The 19,243-nt window shown below is 39.6% G+C and overlaps 1 protein-coding gene across 1 annotated transcript in view; it reads right to left on the bottom strand.

The window, feature by feature from the left end:
• slc6a9 (solute carrier family 6 member 9) overlaps nucleotides 1–8,841 on the bottom strand; it is a 72,161-nt gene extending 63,320 nt beyond the window's left edge. Inside the window, exon 1 of the mRNA XM_080471693.1 lies at nucleotides 8,712–8,841. The gene's annotated coding sequence lies outside the window, so the exon portion shown is untranslated. The remainder of the gene's footprint in view (nucleotides 1–8,711) is intronic.
• Nucleotides 8,842–19,243: the final 10,402 nt, after the last annotated feature.

Raw genomic sequence — 19,243 nt, 5'->3', positions numbered from 1 at the left:
TACACAAGGCAGGAGTTGAACCAAGCAGATTGGGCAATCCCAGGAGGAGTGGCGGTGGGAAGTCACATCCAACTCCAGCTTGTGCAGGATATTCCTGGGCCTGAACAATTAGCTTACAGGAGTAGACATATCAGCCGAAAACATAAAGCTGAATCGTCATTATTTCAAATAATTTTGACCTTATCTGCAGACCTATTTACAACTAAACCGCTTGCAAAATATAAAGTTTGAAAGAATGTACCCAGGAGGTGAAACAGCTTGAAAAGGGTTTTTGCTGGTAAATGATTCAAGTCTTTTTTAGAAAATTCAAAGCTCTTTGCTCAGTTGAAAGAAAAAAAAAAAAAAAAAACTACAGATGGGACACACGTACCTGTCCTGACCCCACGGCGAACAGCTGAGGATGACAAGAAGTGGGCTGAACAGCGACTCTTTTGTAACTTATTAGATGCAGCAGGAATAATGAGCTCTCCAGCTCTTGTTCAAAAACCATTTCTTCCACTTATCAAATAAATAGACCCGAGAACAAGACAGCATTAAATGCAATGAAGGCCCACTGTAAACCCCTCAGTGCAATAAAGTTTGCCTTTTGACACTGCGGACACATTTTCCAGTCGACACATAAGACAGACACTTTTTTGAACCATGTCTTTAGGAAATCAAACCACGTGATAAGCGGCATCCGACCGGCAGGTTAAAGTCAGTAAAGTGTGACTTTCCTAATTGATAGACATATGCCATCAACTATAATGTTTCTCTACATGCAATTTGATTTTCTATATCTAGAAAATATTTTATTACAGTGCTGCACAGTGGTGTAGTGACTTCATCAAGGTCCAAATTAATTTTCAAGAGAGTATCCTGAGCATGCATTTGTTTTCTTCATAGTCGGGACAAAGTGTAAATTGTGAATAAAATCAAAATGCAATGCCTTTCAGATCACATGAGCCAATATGTTATTTCCTATAGAACATAAATAACATTTCAAATATTGAAAATGAGACGTTTTACATTGTAACCCACAAAATGAGCTTTTTTTTAAATGTTCAAGTTGCAACAGGTCTCAAGAAAGTTGGGACACATGGAAAAAAAGGGCTGAAAAAGCAGTTAATATATAAGAAAATCTGCTGGAAGAATATCTAGCAAGTAATTACGTTAACTGGCATCAGATGAGTAACATGATTGGCTATAAAAGGGATGTCTTAGAGAGGCTCAGGCCACGTTTACACGTTTTTAAAAAAAAAGCGGATATTTCCCTCTCTACATTAAAAATAAATCTTAATTTCCATTGACCGACCTATACAGCTGATTAAAAACTGCTGTGAGCATGCCAAACCTCTAGGGGGCAGTGTAGTGAGAAGTATGAAGCCATGATGGCCAATCAGAATCCTGGGGGGAAAAAAACAGTCACGAATTGTGATGTAGATATCCATCTACCCCCCTTTAGATGCACCTGGAGACACGGATTTTATCCAGATCTCCACTGTGGCGAGTTTTCAGGAGTCATCGTTTGTGGTGAGTCGTAGCTGTGTTTATGTGTAAATGTGAGCCCCAAACGCAGAGAAATATCACAGTTTTTTCAGATACCCAGGTACGTGCAAACGTGGCCTCAGTCTCTCAGAATTAAAGATGGCCAGAGGTTCTCCAACCAGTGAAGGCTTGCATAAAAAAATTGGGGAATATTTTAAAAACAATGCTCCGCAACGTCAAATTGCAAAGGCTTTGAAGGTCTTATCATCGACAGTGCATAACATTGTCAGAAGATTCAGCGAACCTAGAACAATCTCTTTGTGTAAAGGACAAGGCTGAAAACCTTTACTGGATTCCCGTGATCTTCGGGCCCTCAGACGCCACTGCATCACTCACCGGCGTGATTCTGTCGTTGACATTACTAAATGGGCCCAGGAATACTTCAAGAAACCACTGTCTGTCAACACAGTCCGCCGTGCCATCCACAGATGCTACCAAAAACTCTATCATGCAAAAAAAGAAGCCATTGTTGAGCATGATCCAGAAGCGCCGCCGTGCTCTGTGGGCCATGGCTCATTTAAAATGGACTGTAGCAAAGTGGCAAAGTGTCCTGTGGTCAGACGAGTCCAAATTTGAAATCCTTGTTGGAAATCATGGGCGTCGTGTTCTCCGGGCTAAAGAGGAGGAAGACCACCCCTCCTGTTTATCAGCGTTCAGCTCAAAAGCCAGCATCTGTGATGGTATGGGGATGCATTGGTGCATATGGTGAGGGACACTTGCATGTTTTATAAAGCACCGTGAATGCTGCAAGATATATAGAGGTTTTAGAACAACATATGCTCCCCTCCAGATGACGTCTATTCCAGGGAAGACCTTGCGTATTTCAGCAAGATAATGCAAAACCACATACTGCAGCTATTACAACAGCGTGGCTTCGTAGCAAAAGAGTCCGTGTGCTGAACTGGCCGGCCTGCAGTCCTGATCTTTCACCAATTGAGAACATTTGGCGCATAATTAAGCGAAAAGTCTGTCAAAGGACACCCAGAACTCTCCAGCAGCTGGAAGCCTGCATTAAACAAGAGTGGGATCAAATTCCAGTGGCTGAACTCAAGAAACTTGTCTCCTCAATGCCCAGTCGCCTCCACTCTGTGTTGAAATGAAGAGGGGATGCTACACCATGGTAGTCAGGCTCCTGTCCCAACTTTTTTGTGACCTGTAGCGGCCATCAAATTTGAAATTAGCTCATTTTGTGGATACATTTGTAACATTTCTCATTTTCAAAATGTGCTATGTTCTCTCAGTTCTACCGTGAATAGAATACTGGCTGGTGTGATTTGAAAGTCATTGCATTTTGAGTTTACTTACAATTTACACTTTGTCCCAACTATTTTGGAATTGAGGTTGTAAATCAGGACTGTGAAATGAAAAACATTATTCCGACGATCGGCCTTTCTTGAGAACATCCTGGTCCAGGACAGAGAGGACTACTTTAAATGCAGTGACGCGGTGTAAGAAGAACCACTTCTGTTCAAGCGCCGTCAGGCCTTTCTTTGCGTTGTTTTGTCACATTTCTTTGTTTTTCATGACTTAAGGGTAAATAAGTTCAAAAAGTGACAAAAGACCGACAGGGCACCGAGTGAAAAAGTCGTGCTCTAGGGTAAAAGGGGATTCTTCAGGATGTGATGTAAAAAATAAAAAAAATAAATATTAAACATGAGCCTTCATTTTTCACAAATAAATAGCTTCTTTTACCGATTAATGTTTTACAGTTCTGGAGATTTCAGGCTGCCGTTAGTAAAAGCAAAATGGGACAATGCCATGCAGTTATACATTAACCACCATGAGTATTCCTTTGTTGGGGTCTCATTTTCTAGGGACATAGCGACCTGTCCAGCTCTTACACAAGATACACAATTGAAAAAAAATAAAAAAATAAAAAATAGAGTTCTGGTGGTTTTTTTTTTTTTTTTTTTCTTCTTTTAATTTCGCTTCAAGCAAATGCTGAATTAAGGTACAGATACGCAAGAGGGACTCATTAATTACTTTCCTTTTGTTCAACTGACAGATGCAACAACAGCCTCGTGTATAAGCTGTTCTTGATTTGCAGTCAACATCTGTGCTTTGGCACTGGCTCCTGGACTGACATGGTGTACGACACACGGGGGGGTTCAAGACCAAATAGTACCCATAATTGCAAGCCGTGTTTACAATGCATCACATTGCCGGGCCTGCAAAGCAGCTCCATCTATTATGTCAATATGCAGCAGTATGATTGGGACAGTGCGAGCTGTGTTTTGTCATGATAGACAGCCTCATTCTTAAACTGCACACAGAAATACAACTGAATTTCACTGAGGAATTGTGACGGTACTTGAAGCGTCCAATAAATAGTAAGTAAAGTAAATAAAGACAGAACTGTGTCCTTTCGGGGAGCTAAATGAAAAATGAACAATTCTAACCGTATTGGTAATGACGAGCTACAGAATCTGAATATTAAGCCCACAAATCTTGATTTCTTTTTTTTTTCCCCTCGCACTAGTGGCATTCAAATGCCAGTGTCTACTGTGGTCTATGATAGAAACACACTCTCTGTTGCAGTGACTATATAAGTTGAAAAGTAATGAGAAAAATTTGAGTTTTTTTCAAACTGTGTGCTAAAATGACTTGAGCTGGAATCCCAGAATATAAAGGTAGAGCAATAAGAGAATTCTGACAATAATCAACACATAGCTGCTTCCACGACAAAAACACACAAGTGCATATATACCCAAGCAGAGGTTGACCTCTGTTATCTTTAAATGATACAAAGACCTTGGCCCAGAAACAACACCCTACACCAATAACAAGAAACGACAGCAGAAATTACAAATGCATCACTTTACACACATACAAGTTCACATCGCACATGGAACAATTAATATGAGTTGTAAAGGGAAGAATATATTTTTCTTTCATTGTTGATTAGTTCGATTGATTGTATGTCCTGGTGGTAAAAAAAATGAAAAAAAAGAGGCGCATTCATAAAGTATTATTCAAGCCTCAATAATGACGGAGGACCAAGATCCCTCATAATCCTGTAAGTACAATGTGATCAGTTGAAATGAGACGAGTGTGAAGAGGAGAATCACAGCAAATTGTTACAACCTCATTGTTGCAGAAGGTAGTTGAGGAATTTGCTTTTCTCTGAGGCTACACCAAGCAATAATTATTTATTTTATGCGAACACTGGGTCAAATAATTATATACACCGTGAAAAGCCTTCTTTGCTGTGGTGAAACCAAAGAGTATTTGACTGAACTCTGCAGTGTGTCTCATCAGATTTTGTTCAGGCTCTACACTCTCAGTCAGCATTGTTTCCAGCAATGGACACAACTGTTCATGGGCACAGTAAAGTAGTTCAGGTTTTAAGAGCCTAATTATTTCTATCAGGATCTGTTTAAAAACATGAAGCCAAAGGGTCACTGGGGGCTTGAGCTGCATCAGGCTCCACAAATAACATTTCATCAAATACATGAGAGATTTACACCGTATTTGCTGCGTAAATAGGCAAGTTCTCCATCTTGTCTTTCCTAGAAGGTGACTATTTCTCAATGTTGTGGGTACAGCTGCTTTTACTGCTACAAAGTGATGAAATCAGAAACAGGTTAATTACAACATGCTTCTGTCTGGGCAATCCCCCGATAAATGAGCTATGGTTGATCTCTGAGTAGATGATGTGTCCCTTGACCTTGGCAGACTAAGTAATACTTGATCTTTCACTACTGAAATGTCTCAGAGATGCCTCACAACAGAGTCCAAAACAAAAGTGAGGCTGTGCTCTGCTGCCCCCTACTGGTGGTTATATTTGCTGCAAGTGAAATAACCTCAATTTAGTCCATGTCTTCAGAGTAGTTGTAAACAGAGGGCATTCAAACTGAATGCAGCAGCACCATTACCCATTATCCACTTCGATTATGTGATTAGAGCAATGAGCCATTAATGCTACTGAGCCATCCTTGCACAGACACCTTAGTGGCATCACTGTATCCGTCCATCCTGAACTAATCTACAAAGTCCATCGATGAGTCTACGTACAAAACTAAAAATATAAAGGCCAGTGAGAATTACTAATTGAAACATCAATATTCACTCTTTTGTAAGTCAAACCTCTTCAAACAGGTCTAGTCTCACAGTGTTTAGCCAGTGAAAACCATCCATCTCTGGTCCACAAAAACAACAGTCCAAAAGGTCAAATACAAGCCACGGAGAAACGCATGTGTAGGGTATAATATTCATCAGTTTTCTAACTAACAATACTTTAATTAAACGACATATTATGTCATTGGTCGATGTTTGACAAGCACAGACTTTCAAATTGGAAAATGTGTCCCTCTTCAATCAGCAGCACATTATGTTCGACAACTAGTCGGACAACTTTGGTTTTCTGTAAGTTTGGTGGAATTCTAGTCACAAACATTAAGCAAGGGTATGTCAAATATAAACTGGAATATGCCAAATGCCATGTCACTCCCTTTCAGTCCATTTACTTAGATGTTGCAGTTCCTCTATGCTTTGAAATCATAAAGCATGACTAACTCCAATAATGGAGGTGATAATGGTGCTCTTCAATGATCCGACTCTGTATCTCAAACTGTCATCATTGTAAACTTTAACTGTCGCTTCACTGTAATAGGACGCTGAAGTGAAAGGGACTTCAGTACTTCCTCTGTGGTTAAGATTCCCTCCATTTCATCACTTCCTTAAAAAAAAAACTGCTGTTTATCAATGACCTCCTGGCTGTAATAGACACTTCTCCTGATGCACATCATCAGTGTTGTTTCCTGGACTCACTGGGTGTTTCACATATTGCAGCAGACACCCTCCTCCAGGTGGCCCGGCCAAGGCTAAAACAACTGAATCATGGGATACTTTAGATTTTTCCAAACATTGCCAAAGTCATTTTTCACAAAACACTGAAAATTGATAGATTTCTTCATAAATTTAGTCTCGTCACATTAAATTAACATGAAAAGTTTTGAACACTCAAATGCTTTCTCATTTCAAACACACACTATAAGGCGAAACTGAAGTGTAAAGGAGTTCCTGGCCTCTTTATATACTGCGGGCAGAACAGGGAGGCCTACAGAGTCAGGAAAGCAAACGGAAAACTTCTGGGCCGCATGAAAGAAAGGCCCTCCTGTCTGTGGGTTAGGATATGGTGGGAAGAGGGTGGCGTGTCCATGTGTTATGAGCTGGAGTTACTTCCATTCATGCATGTACGGCTTCTGTTGACATACCCTACTTTTACAATTCGGTCCAGCAAACAATGTGGTTACTTTCCGGGAAAACAAGTGAAATTATTTATTTTCTGACGGCAAGGTTTTGAAAACATTAATCGAAAAAAACGAACCGGTGCGTCTGATGACTCCGTTCAAAATCATGTCACTTAGCGAAATGTCAACTTGCTGATGAGTTTTTATGGAGCTTTATATAATTGTATAATTGTCATATTACTGTGTATTGTGAATGACTTTAAAGTCTTGAAAAGTACAACTATCCTTCAACAACGTCTCAGCATTAAAACCAATTTACGCATACTTTAGTGAGTGCACCATAAAGGGTTAATAATTAATAAAGTGTCAATTTGATTATTCCCTTTTACAGCAAGTCCCCACAAAGTCCTCTGCAGACCTGATAAGCATTAAGATAAATCTATTTCCTGGGATTCGACCCTGGGTCCCCCGCACCCAAGCATTAAGCCAATGCACCACCTTTTCCTTAATCATAAACTTTTACATATTTCTTGATTATCGTTTGATTTTTTTGTTTTGTTTAATCAGGACAGCAACTATCAAAGGATATTCAGTTTATGTACAACTAAAGGAACCGGAAAATGTGCCCGAAAATCAAAGTGGAATCTGGGAGATTTTATTGATCGTTGTGAGAACATTGCGAAACTACCCAACAATTCAATAGAACTAAAATACTGGATTTCGACTTGCGATGATTTTGTAATGTGGACATTCTGGTTCATAGCAAACCTAAGATATAGTTTTCAAAATGCCATTTCATGAGTATATTATCATCTTGTTTCATCATGTTACAATGCATACAATTACAAATATACACAATTACTACATGTACTTTTTCTTGGACAGTTTGATGACAAACTCTCATTAACAGTCAAAAGACTGATTCTGAAACGCTGCTGGTGGAAACTGCAGATATGCATCTAACAGAAAAATTTTTATTAAACGTGGCCCAGCCAGTCACAACTGATGTATAGATGTATATTAAGGGCAGGAGAAAAAGTACTGTTAGTAGGAACCAGTCTCAAAGCACAATGGCAGTAACATTTTCTATTTAAGTAGTTTTTACTTATTGCAACTCGGTTATATTGTATACAACCTGATTTTGAACTTTAGTGTATATCTAGTATTACATATCAGTTTCAGTAAATTATTATCATAAGATTCAGTTTTTATTTGTAAATTCAGTATTTGTTTTCTTTATTCTTATTTCTTCTCTTACTTTTAATGCATTTCTTAATTACCTTGTTTTAATGTATTTCCCTTATTTCTGCGAATTCCCTTGTGTCTGAATGGTGCTACATAAACGTTTTTGCCTTGCCTTAAAGCTTATTGGTAGAACATGTAAAGTTAAGGGGTTTAAAACAAACAAGCTGACCATTTCATAACTGTGAAATTGGGATCAATTCGTCTGTGTTTATGTGTTATGTTACTGAAAATATTTTTGAGACAATTCTACAGTCGAGAAGAGAAATGAATCATTATCTGTAACAGTTATTGAAAGTACTCTTGCGACATAAACATGTTTCCTCAACAAGTATCAGAATCGGATAACGTGCCCAGCACGTTATGAATGAAGTAGCGAGCAAGAAGGCTCCCTTCACCTCCTGCTCCTCAACAAAGTGGGCAGGCTCACCCACTGCCACGTGTTTCTCCCCTTAGACAATACTCTTCATCACATTCTGGAGCCCACCGTGCATCATCGCTCACACTCAGTGGAGACCTGACGCTCACGCGACACGTGTTCATTCTCTTCTCTTCTCTTCCTGGCGTTCGGCCATTAAAACAGACCTAACGTGACCCACCAAGCTGCTTCTTTAAGAGGATTGAACCGCGTTGTGTGGCGACCACCCGCTTATTTATCAACTCAAACACACAAAACTCAACAGGCACTATACTTCCCTTCCCCCCCCCCCCCCCCCCCCCCCCCTACCTCCCCACAACATGCTGTCTTACCGTGGATGAAACAGCGTCTTTTGGCAGAAGTCTAGTGAAACTTCAAGGTGTTTTATTGTTTGTTTTTTTTCCCTCAATATTGAAAGTTGCATCACCTCAAGTCCTCCGTTCCCCTTCGGTCACCGCCTTTAAGACCTCCCTTCTGCTCTCTAAAATAGGCGTTGGGGGGGGGGGGGGGGGGGGGGGGGGGGGGCAGCAACATGTGAGGGCTCTCAGTCCACACACACACACACACACACACACACACACACACACAGAACCTGTCATGGGCACTTGGTGCGGGGCTGCCGCTGCATCAGTCTATCCCACACCGCTTACCTGCTCGTACTACAGTCTACATGCATGCCGCCAACCCCTACTGAACAGTGGCGCATAAAACATTTCCACAGTGACATGAGCGAAACTTGGAGAGCCACGGGCGCATGATAAATAACACAGCGGATAATTAGAACAATAATAATAATAATAATAATAATAATAATAATAATAATAATAATAATAATAATGAGGCTGCAGGATTCCGGTCGAGGTGTTTCACCGGTACCGGGACTCATGTAACCCTGTCTACTCCTCAATAATGCTGAGTGAAGCTGCGTGTAAACAAAAAAAAAAAAAAAAAGAAAGGGGGGGGGGGGGAGAATACACGTTTCGTTATTCTTTTGTTATCAAGGCATGCCGCATCGGTTCCCCTGGCAGATCCCCTGCGATCGCGGCTCTATACGTGCGTATTTGCGGGCAGTTTATAATCAAGGTGTGATTGAACTCAGTATGCTGCACATGTGTCTACTGACTATAAGGTGAATTTAGTCCAGTACTCCCGACATGAAGAGGCAATGAAGTCAATGCGATGCTCCAGACAGGTGTGGTAGTCTCGACTGTGTAGTGCAGCATGCATCAATGGAAGCTTCGGGGCGTCCAAAGAAAAAATCCCCCAAACATAATTGAGTGTGTGGATGGTGACAGATGTGGAGGAAGAATGGATGATGGCACTCTGGAGGTTTTGTTTTGGCATGCAGATGCGGGTTTACCTGGTTTCTGGTGCTGTTGGGGAGCGAGGAGCGGAGAGGTGCGCATACAGGCGCGGGGATGGTCAGAGGCTGCGGGTGAGAGGAGGGAGCTGAGGAGTTTCCACACTTGGGGTGGTGGTCAATGTTTTTGTGATAAGCAGACCTCGAAAGCTTGACAAGCCCACAACATGGGCAGGTCTCAAAAATTTAGATTGTGGGGTTTTTTTTTTTCCTTCTTTTTACAGATAGACCTGAAGTCATTTTGAGGTGTATTTTGGACGGATGAAAGGCTTTGCACATTTGTATTGCTGTGGGATGTGCAAGGAGCTCGTTAAGGAAGCACATAGCAATTGTGTCTGAGTTTGACATTCTCAACAAAGCAAGCCATATGAAGCAATGTTGCTCAAAAGAGTTTTAATGCACATATTTTATTATTTCCAATAAAGTAACTGATACCTAATTGACATAACGTGGGCCAAAAACCTGTGTTAAAGTTAAATACCTTCTACATATACAATAGAGCAGATCTGTCTGAAACAAAAACCATACCATTGTTTAACGTGTGTTGGGCCGAGGAAATGCAACTAATAAGACAATATGACAACAGCAGCTGAGCAAATCTTCATTTTCTTTCAGCAAACATTTTAATGGAGAAGCCACGATGATAATTTAAGGGTACCGTTGTACTTAACGGTGCATTTTCATGCTCGAGTTTTCTACAACAATATGAGTTATGTTTGATAAGGTGACACCAACACACCAACAATTCAGTTAAACAAGAGTAAGCACATCTTTCTAAATTTATTGTAATGTGCTACTCTGAGATGTGGAACATGTTTTAAGTTTTAAAGAAACCTCTCATGATGGCCATTGGTTTTCTGCAGTAAATGTTCACACACGAAATTACTAGGAAAGCATTTGTCTTCATTCATGATGGTTTTTAAGCAGGGTTTTGTGTGTGTGTGTGTGTGTGTGTGTGTGTGAGTGTGTGTTCACAGGAACTGGAAACCACCAGCAGTGACTACGTTTATCCAGTTTACAGATCTGCTTCGTTGGCAGTAAGTGTTTGTTATCTGCAGATCAGACCATTTGGTGGCTCTTTGTTTCTTTCTATATATTCAACAAACTCATGCATATGAAAAATGGAAGATTTAATTCTGGACTTTTCACATCGAGTGCTTCACATACAAAAAAAATGCCTGGAATTTCCTCCCACTTCCTCTTTAATAAGGTGATTTAAAGCATGATTTAAGTCATGAGACGCTAATAAACTAAAGGCTTCTTGGAGAAAGAAGAACCCAGGAAACTTTAATAACACTTTATTTTTTATATACAAAATTCATTTGAGAATTTTCAAAAGTCAAAGTATTATGCTTACAAAGCAAGTACCTTGAACAAGAAAGAGTCAGTCTCCCTTTGACATTTCCACAGCATCAGGCCGACTTCCTGTGTTAAAAAGCCGTCTGCACACCTCTGTACAACTTCCGTGGAAGATCTGATGGTGACACGTCTGCTCCATTTTTGGTCTCACTAGTCAGTTTGACCGAGCCGTGATCTTCGATTCACTTTTTCATGAGAATATATTCTATGCGAGAATGAACCAAACAAGCTGTTCCATAAGTGAAATTCAGAAAGCTTAACAGGTGGCGGTTTTCATAGATAAGCTTTAGAAAAAAAAAACGGGGGAAAAAAACTCATGCAGTGTGAGAAGTTATGTAGATCAAACAGACTTTACATGTTTATTATCAGATGACCAAGTGATTATATAAATGTGCCACCACACAATACATTCCAAAAATGAGGAAACTTATGAGATTAAATACTCCTAAATAATTATGCAGATTAAGCCAATTTGGTTTAGTATGTAACTTTAAAATACACAGATACAATAATGACATTAAGAACTACATTTTGTGTCTGTTTAAAGTAGAATATTCCAAATGTTTTTTTATGTGTGAAGAAAAGTTATGTTGAGAATTACATCTGTTGTAGACATAGGAGTCTTCCCATGCCCTTGCTGTGACCCCTTGGAATAGTATACGAGTGTTCAGGGAGTGGCTTGTGCAAAAGAAAAAGGACCAAAAAATTCCAAATCCGTTTGTTGGAACCATTCAAATGTGAAAACCCATAAACGTTTGTGCATTGAATAATTAGGTAACCTATTGCAACATGTCAAAGGTTCCTCAAAAAAAAACCATGAATGCTTGGGTTTTACTGGTTATTTCTTGCTTAGACATGCTGCGTGTGAAGTTTGACTTCTGACCCACTGATGATTGACAAAGCCCAGACTCCCACTGGCTTAGGTAAACAAAGCTACAGGGGCACACATACTTTTGCCTCCCTGACAACACAAATGCACACTCACTTGTGTAAACCAAAAGTGGTGTACAATGGCTCAAAAAGTCTAATTTTAAATTTAAAAAGAAAAAAAAGTTGTATTTTTATTTTCCCCCTAAAAACTATGACAAGAAACACTGTCCCAAAAGTGGAAACAGTTTTCCCTGAGGACATTCACGCCCTGAAAATTTGACCTCAAGTTGCACTAAAGGAAAGTACGGCATGGTGCTCTTATCCAAAACCAACAATTATGAAAATGCTTAAAAACTGTGATAAAAGTTTAGCTGTAATGTTTAGGTTTTCCATAGAATCCTGCTGATCCGAATTCAGTTTTTATTTTTTTAACAAAACATCACAATCTCTCTATAAATTTCACCCTAAAGCCAAATATCCGACATTTCTTTTTATAGTGCATATCTTAACATGCCTCTTTCAAAGAGTTTACAAGGAATTGTAGAATTGCTGAAATAGGTGCTATATAATCAATGTTTTTATTTTCAGCGTAATGCAGTTTAGCAGCAGTGAACAATAACAGAGAAATACCACATCTTATTTTTAATGAGTAAAGCTGACAAAATGTCAGAGCTTCTTAAAAAAAAAAAAACTGCAGAAATATGCTGAGTATTTGTGTATGATCCAAAACCGCAGAAGCACAAGTGAAAATGTAGAAGTTGTCCACTTGTCTCATAGTGCTTAATGTATAGTCGTTGCAGCCATACTCTAAGTATTAAAAAAACCCAACTAAAATATTACCTAGGCTTTCCACTTCTGGGGTTTTTCCTATAGTGCAAGTAAAACATGTGCTGGTTATTATTCTGCATACGCCACTAAACCATGCTTGAATGATAGGCCTAATCCTTGCCTGGAGATTTGTGTACAGAATAGATAACAGAAGGCTCAGCTACATTCAGATTGAAATTTAATTTGGCATTTCTCCTAAAGCAGTCAAACTCTCCAGCAACAAAACGCCCTATTAAATATAAAATGTGTACATCATGAATGGTAAAATAATTGGTCTGCAGAAACAAAAGTGTGAAATGGGCGAATTAATGTATTTTAGCATGACATATGTTGCAACTATGAAGTAGTAACAGGCTATGAAGTAGTAACGCAGTGTATAAAAGTTTATCAATATCAAGCACAACTGCATGACAGTGGAGCTACTTTCTATTTAGTCTCATCAGGTTTAAACGTCCACCATTAACTTCTGTGGTCAAGACCAAACTATCCTTCGGCATCACAAACCATAAATGGATCTTCATCTCACCTTCAATGACTGTCGGACCTCATTTTATATCACCTTAAAGACAGAACCAAACTCACTGATAGATTAATGCATGATTTTCTTCCAGGCCACTGTGATAAACTTTGCAATGGGCTCTCCAGCAAACGCATTCAGGACAATGGGAACAGAAACACTTCACCAAAGCCCATCAGTGGCTCCCTGTCTCACTCCTCACCCACCAGCACAGCTCATCTGAAAGATCTCCACACCATGGGATGCTGCTGCTGCTGCATGTGAAACGCCCTCCTAGACCACCTGAGGGCACTGCAGGCTGATGACACATGGTGTGAAAACTGGCCTTTAAAAACTTACAATCAATTCATCTTAACTTCACAATGTGTTTGAAAAGGTAAGTCAGGGCAAAGAAAAGAAAAGAAAAAAAAAGGTCAGAAATCCTTCTCCATTAGCATAAATTTAAAATACAAGAGCAAATCCAAAGCAGAAAAAAAATTACTTCCTCATTTCAATGAGATTCCTTCAATCAGACCTGATGAGTGTCAGTGGTACAATGCAGTTAGTGAAAGAAATCAAATGGAAAATGCTATCTTGTGTGAAAACTAAAATTACATCTTTGCTCTTTCCAAACCTTTTCGCTGAAAATCCCAGGTATCAGAATTTGTTTGATGCAAAAAACAGCTGTTTCCTGGTTGAAAGCTATAGAAGAGGTCAAACATGATGGCATTTTATTCAGGTTACTCACCATAAAACCTCACATAAGCACTAATTCGCCTCATTTATTTCGGAGTCACTATTTTGTCCTTCTATAATACAATGTGTTTGGTTAAGGTTTGGCCAAACTTCCAAGACTCAAAAGGATTTAAGTTATGAAACTAGAAAAATATGCATTGGTAAGTGGTTGTGGTTGTAAAAGCACTTTAATTTCTGAGCCCTCAAGAACAAATAACATTGTGGGAAAACGATGCATCTGAGATTACAAGTTTCCTTCCAGTACAGGCGTGCAACCATGAGTGTAATAGTTGGTATTCTATATAAACAAAGCACAATCAATTGGTCAATATCAGTGAGGTGAAATTAAAAATATCAACTAGCTATATTTAATAAGTAATGAGTTGACGGGGTGACATTGTACCTGTGACTTCTAAAATCAGGCTTAAATGTGACGAAGCGATCACCAAACCTCCACAACACTTAACTGTATAAAAAGCACAGGATGATCTTGTAAAGCCAACAAGTACTTGAACAGGCAAAGTGGAATAAACAAGTTTTCAGCAAAACGTGACATAACTAAACATGACAAAATGTGTACCATTAAGGAAAATTGTGCGAATGTAAGTCAACAACCAATTTTAATCTTTTGGGGGGAAAAATGTGAACATCTCCAACCGTGAACCTTAAAACAGTCAATTTCTCTATATAAAAAAAATTAATAAATCACCAATTAAGATGGACTTGGCAAAAGATCAAACCCAGGCTGTCACGTGCAGGAGGCCTCACAGGAGATTAAAAAAAATTATTTCATGAGATGCAGTGTCCAACGGCAAACTCCTGCATTTTCTCAGTGCCCACAGTTCAAGCAAAGCTTACTTGTGCATCCACTGCCAACACATCAAGGTGGAGAGAATGAGAAGTGACGACAGTAATAAGGTCCAATGTGCCGCGAGATGTGACAAGACAGTTCATCTGAGCCGACGAATTTCTGTCCACAGCCTCCCCAGTTACAGTGGTGGACCTCTTCGTCTGAGGAGAAAAACAAAATACAACCTGTGTAGACAAAACAGTTTGTCCGATCCATGAACAATTATAACGTGCACTCACTCAGATGCACTTTCATGTGCGCTTTCAGGAGGGCGATCGTCGTGTACACTCTGCCACAACCAGGAAAGTCGCACTTTTGCGTTCCGGAGGTGCGTCCTGCGCCGCGTTGATGGCTGCCTGGCTCATGGTTCGCTCTCCAGCCCACCGAGTAAGGCGACGACTGGGCAGAGTCCATCATCATGGGCGGGAAAGTGGAATGGTGCTGCTGGGGACCATTCATTGGCCCCGGAAACATGGGGTACTGTCCTTGAAATTGCGGCACCCCAGTGTACGCGAACTGCTGCTGATATGGCGCATGATAGGGCCCCTGCGCAGGAGCTGAAAGATGCTGCTGATGGAAGTTTGGATACACATCAGGCATAGCAGGCGGTTCTTGAAAAGCAGGAAAGCTCTGCTGTGCGTACTGCATGTAATTAGGCGCGTAAAGGTCGGGGTAGTTGTGCTGCTGTTGCGGCCAGTGGAAGCCGGTGTCTGCCTGTGGCGCAGTATGCTGCACGGGTTGCGCCCAATACGCCTCACCCGAAGCCTCCGTCTGATTGCTGTATCCAAACGGGATATTGTGAGATTCAGATGAAGCCTCAAAGTGCATTGATGTCATCTGTTGACTGTCGTACCCTTGTGCCATGAAGTTTTCGAACGCAGCAGCCATACGATCCACACGCGGGACAATTTAGTATTTCACTGTGTCCACGTGGTCTGACTGAACAAAGCTGTTTCCAGGCCCTGACTTCTCTACACTACCAGAGAAACACTGGATCGGCTGATACTACACACCCTGATCAAACCACTTGCACAAAACTAAATTAAATGAAATGTATGAACTGCACACAGCAGCAGGATGGTAAAAGTTCTCGTTGGCCCACTCCACAGTCTCGGCGTCCCGGATTTCACTCACCTGCTTTTTAATTAATGGGCGGAGCCGTTTGGAAGCAGAGCCAATCATTAACAGGGTGCCTCAAAGATTAAATAAAATAAATCAAATCTCCTCAGTTTTGTTTATTAAAATCTGCTGGGAGGCCTTGAATGTCTGAGTATTTTCACAAGTAATGGTGTAAGATAGATAGATAGATAGATAGTTCTAACACAGCCAGAGTTTCATTTAATCACATCCCTGTTGTGTATTTTGCCAAATAGAAGACAACATTATATTTGTAAATATGGATGTACAGTATGTGTTGTTGGGCATATGCACATAAACAATGACATCGGTTTGGAGTGACTTATGGTTGAGGTGGAGAAGTGGGAGAAGTGATTAAGCTTGGGCTTCGTCCTACTCCTTTTTGGATATAATGGGTCATTATTTCTTTATTTACTTTTTTCCCTCTTTGCTTCGCTCTGTTATGTTGTCTGTTTTGTTGTGCTTTTATTCATTTATTTATTTATTGTTGTTTTTATTCCCACATGAAAGCAGCTTTTTCCATTTCATTTCATATAGTACATAATACCATGTTTCAACAACTGTTTCTTGTTCTGAAAACATCAATTCAGCAAGATTTCCCTTCCTTTTCACACAATCTGAATAATTTTAGACCGAATGTAATTTAATCTATAAGGGCGAGCAACTGAAAGTCTGTTTATTTTGGTCAAAGGCATTCTTGTCCAGTAAAACCTGTTTGACTGGTTTAAACCATTGTATCAGAAATACTGAAACCATGACGCAGTGAAGAAAAAAAAAAGATAAAATTTTTTGCCATGAAGTACTGTACTATGTTTTAATCAATAGCACATTTCTAAAGAGATTTGATGGCAGAGTGCCGAGAAATACTAATCGCTGTATTTATATACGCTGTAGAGGTCAATTACAACAAAACTATAAAAATCCCATTGTCTTCTAAGGTGAATGAATAAAGAAGTATGTTTTAAGAACTTAAATATCATTGATTAAAGTTGTGTAATATAGTGCATTGCAAAATTTTAGTGGTTACATAATATAAATTACTGCAAGTGTTATATGTAGCTCAAGTCATCTGCAGTGAGGCGTCATGATATAATCCAGATTCTAGAAAACAAAACGATTGAGATGAAAGATTTCCTAATGTTTTTGTTGAACAACAATGCACAACTGTCTCTGCAAGAAAAAAACATGGTATCTCACCATATGAGGCCTACATGTACTCAACACTTTAATTAAATCACAATATTCTTATATGGTTATTAGACTGCAATGCTACCAGTTTAAGTATACTTCAGCCATTTCCAGACTAGTTAAATCATTGTGGGATGGGCTCTGTCTGATCTCAGTACAATAAAATGAATAAACTATTGTAAAGGTTGAAAAGGTGCTCTTCTCAGTGTATCTAAAAATGTGATTTAAAAACAGACAAGTTATGCTTTGTAAGTTCGATGTTGCAATAAACATCTTCAGTTACCTTGAAACAGGTCGCACACTGAGCTTCTGCCATTCTGCTTTCCTCTGAAGTGAAGCACCCAGAAGACTGGTAGATCCTGAATTACAACAAACAAGTACTGAAGTGTTGCATTAATGAACCGGAGGGGATTCTTTAAAATGGAGTGTGGACGCCTCACATCAGCACAGCGGTGTGCAGTAGTGACAGTTACCTCCCTGCAGAAAAAAAGTACAGATAATCAAGGAGAACATAAAAGTCCGATTATTATTATTCTACGATAATTTCAGTGAATAAGTGATTTAAACGGCTTAAAACTTTCGGAAAATGTCATCTGAGCTCAAATGAACGTGTAGTTTTAATACACGCGTGTCCAAATTTGTGAACTAGACCAGATGGAGCTTGTGATTGAGTTAGTTAATGATGTATTATCAACCTAAAACACTCGCCTGAATTCAACTCGAGAAAAGAAATGTGATTCAAGCTACAATAGGATGATTAAACGTATTAAATTATTCCTGCAAAATGCAATCTTGCATTTTAATTGTTAATGAATACACGTAAACCCCAAATGGTCCATAAGCACAGACCCTTTTAGTCTGCTTCACATACGTGTTTTGCAGAAGCGTCAGTAAAGGTGCGGTAATGATAAAGGTCTGTTTAGAGTCAGGAAATATCAAACCTTATGAGAACTGACAAAATGTCCCAATCTGTGTTTACATTTTATATGTGTTTCCCAGCTCTTTGCCAGTAAAAGTGCAGCCTTGGATTGTTTTTCTGATTGGAGCATGAATGCCTCACATTGTTGGTTGGGCTGTTCCAGTATTTCTGATACAGTAGGTTTAACCAGTCAAGCAGGTTTTAGGGAGTGACCATGCATTTTGGCAAAATAAAAGGAGAAGAAATTGCGACCGTATGCGAAAAACAAAGTTATGGCATATAATGTACAATTAAAATGAAAGTAAAATCCTCCACCAGTGTTTAATTTGGCTAAATAAGAGAATCAATCCAAGAGCAGCATATGACCGAATTAAAATGTTCATATTCTCATTTTATAATAGAAAAGAAGATTCTATATGTATACGTATCATGTAAACAGAAAAACAAACATGGAAAATAGTAAAGTAAGACTAGAAAATGTAGATCTATAGTGGAAAACATACCTTGAATTGTTTGTGTCATTGTTTGTGTCTTGCTTTGGGGTAGGCTAAGGTAAATTTTGAAGGTGGGGGGTCCAGGGGCAGCCACACCTTGAAACTTTCAGCTTGTATAAAGTGCAGCCCACATCCATCTGACAGACCGCAGCTGTACATCAAGGAGACTGTAAGTACATGTTTTGGTTTTGTTTTCAACTTCTTTTTAACTTAAAATCATTCAGATTCCACTATGCTTCATTATGAGCTTGTCCAGTGGGACTTGTTCGAAATGCCAGGCTGACTTGTTGGGAGCTACACTGGAAATTTCAACACACAATTGGTTTGAATTGGAAGCGACTTTGTGGGCTTTGTTACTGGGGCAAAGTCGGACCAGGAAAAACCTTTACACACAGTACTTTGCATGAAGATTTCATTGCTCTTGTCCTAACTGTGACTGAGTTATCGTAGCCCCGCTGGTTCAACAGAGACCATCTCTGGCACCTTCAGTGTTGCTTAGTTTGATGGGTGTGACTAGATGACAACTATCACAGGGAAAATAGCTCCAAAAACTGTTCATTCCATTGGGAGCAAATCTGACAAGCAGGTAGAAACTTTCCACAAGAAGAACACTCAGTCTTTTTCAGCA

The sequence above is a fragment of the Lipophrys pholis genome (assembly GCF_963383615.2).
Source record: "Lipophrys pholis genome assembly, chromosome: 1".
Taxonomy (NCBI): Eukaryota; Metazoa; Chordata; class Actinopteri; order Blenniiformes; family Blenniidae; genus Lipophrys; species Lipophrys pholis.
This window is presented reverse-complemented; position numbering and strand designations above follow the sequence as displayed.